The 2,695-nt window shown below is 35.4% G+C and overlaps 1 pseudogene; it reads right to left on the reverse strand.

Moving 5' to 3' along the window:
- Positions 1-1,178: 1,178 nt before the first annotated feature.
- LOC103255042 lies at positions 1,179-1,707 on the reverse strand (annotated as a pseudogene).
- Positions 1,708-2,695: the final 988 nt, after the last annotated feature.

The raw sequence follows: 2,695 nt of genomic DNA on the forward strand, positions 1-2,695 counted from the left end.
ATATTAGGACTTTTTGATTCATAATAATTCCTTAAAATAATTCATTACAATTCCTTAAAAAGAATCCAAAGATTTTGAATTTGAATTGTCATAAAAACTCATTTGTGAAAAAAATGTTTTATGAAAATATTTTAGGAGCAAATTTAGCATTAAAGTCCAGTGTGAACTAATCTGCCTGAACTGATGGTAACAGAGGATGGTGCAAGATTTTTATCTTCCTAAAGCCTATAGAGCAGAAAATTTGTTCTCTCTCTCTCTCTTTTTAAATTTTTGATTTTTTGATATTTTATTGTGAAGTATTTCTAATATGTAGAAAGACTCAAAGACTAAATAATTTTTAACATTTAGTATCCTTCACATTTTTTTCTTTCTTTGAGATTATATACCATGTGTGCAGTAGGAGTCCCTCGCTTCTGTCCCATTCTGTTAACTTCTCTCTCTGGAAAAAACTACCATGAGTTTGGTGTTTGTATTTCCCATACATGATTTTGTACTACTGCTATATAGACATTTATTCATAGGTTGGAAATAGTGCTATTTTAAATATTTTCAAAGTTATATACATTTTGCACTTATAAAAGTTTATCTTATGTAAATTGTCATCCTTCACCTTGTTTTTGAAAACAGCGTTGGAGATATTATGTTGATTCATGTAGCTCTAGTTCATTTATTTTAAGTTGCTATGTAGCATGCCATTGTATATCCACTTCATTCTTTGGTAAATGTTTTGTTTGTTTCCAATTTGTTGTTGTACTGCAGTGAACTTTTTGGGGTGTATATGTATGTTATGCAAGTATACTGCAGTTTTTGAAGATGATTTTCAAAGTGTGTCCTGGAGACCCCTGGAAGGCCATTCCCCTTCCATCCCTAGACCTTTGCAAGGAGTCCATAGGATGAAAATTATAATAATACTACCAAGGTTTTCTTTACCTTTTTCCTGTCATGCTCTCAAAAGTATACAGTAGACTTTTCTAGAGGATATATGATTATGATGACAATAGATTGAATGCAGGAGCAGGTAGGAGACCCCAACTATCTTCTGTCCTACCAGATTTGCAAAAATATGAAACAAAGTCATTCTCAATTTTGCTAATTTCTTTTTGTTTTGGAAAAAATTTTTTAAATCAAAATATGTTATATCACAATTGTTATTAGTTTCTTTCTTCTTTTTTTTTTTAATGGTGAGAAGATATATATTTAGAATTAGCCAGCTGGACTCTGTTTAAATGATCCCAATTTTGTTGGCAACATCCAAAGCATCATAATCAGGAGCTGGTCGAACATATGCCTTCTTCTCTCCATCAGGCCTAATCAGGGTGTTGACCTTGGCAACATCAATATCATAGAGCTTCTTCACAGCCTGTTTTATCTGGTGCTTGTTGGCTTTGACATCCACGATGAACACGAGTGTGCTGTTGTCTTCTGTTTTCTTCATGGCAGACTCAGTGGTTAGGGGAAACTTGATGATGGCATAATGGTCAAGCTTGTTTCTCCTGGGAGCGCTCTTCTGAGGATATTTGGGCTGCCTTCAGAGCCACAGAGTCTTGGGCCTCCGGAAAGTGGGTGATGTGCGGATCTTCTTTTTTTTGTGGCTGTGGACGCCTTTCAGCACTGCTTGGCCTTCAATACCTTTGCTTTGGCTTCGGCTTTAGGAGGGGCAGGAACAGGATGTGTGCCAGGAGCTTCCTTCTTGGCCTTCGGCACCATCTTGTGAAAAGGCAATTGTTATCAGTTTCAAGTTAATACTTTAAAACATCAGTTTTAATTTCTAATACAATAAATATCAATGGCTATAACCCACTTTAGCAAATAATTTTTTTTAAGAGTATAAAGAAATTTTGAACCTCTGGGATGTTATGAAAGCAGTACTGAGAGGGGAATTCATTTCTTTATGACCACTCATTAAGAAAATGGAAAGCTCACAAGTTAACAGCCTAACATAACACCTAAGGGAGCTGGAAAGACAAGACCACCAAAACCCTAACTTCAGCAGAAGAATCCAAATCATCAAAGTAAAAGCCCATATACAGAACATAGAAGACAAAAATATCACAGGAAAAAATCAACAAAACAAAAAGCTGGTTCTTGGAAAGGATAAACTAGATTGATGGACCCCTAGCCAGATTGACCAAGAAAAAGAGAGAAAAAACCCAAATAAACACAATCAGAAATGCAAAAGACCAAATCATGACAAACCCTGAAGAAATACAAAAAATTATTAGCAATTACTGTGCACACCTGTATGGAAACAAGCTTGAAAACCTAAGTGAAATGGAGGACTTTCTGACATCACATAACCTCCCAAGATTGATACAAAAAGAAATTGAGACATTAAGTAGATCAATAACAGGAAATTGACTCTGTCATAAGAAAACTACCCACAAAAAAAAGTCCTGCACCCAAAGGCTTTCCAGCAGAGTTCTAAAAACATACAAGGAAGAGCTGATACCAAGCCTATTGAAAGTATTTCAAGCAATCAAGAAAGATGGAACTCTCCCCAGATTATTTTATGAAGCTAATGTCACACTCATACTCAAACTGGGTAAATATCTAACAAAGAGAACTACAGGCCAATATGCCTGATGAACATAGATGCAAAAATATTCTACAAGGTTCTAGCAAATCAGATCCAACAACACATCTCAAAAATCATCCACCATGACCAAGTAGGCTTCATACCTGGGACTCAGGGACA

Source organism: Carlito syrichta, unplaced genomic scaffold, assembly GCF_000164805.1.
Source record: "Carlito syrichta isolate Samal-C Ts95f unplaced genomic scaffold, Tarsius_syrichta-2.0.1 Scaffold287776, whole genome shotgun sequence".
NCBI classification, from domain to species: domain Eukaryota; kingdom Metazoa; phylum Chordata; class Mammalia; order Primates; family Tarsiidae; genus Carlito; species Carlito syrichta.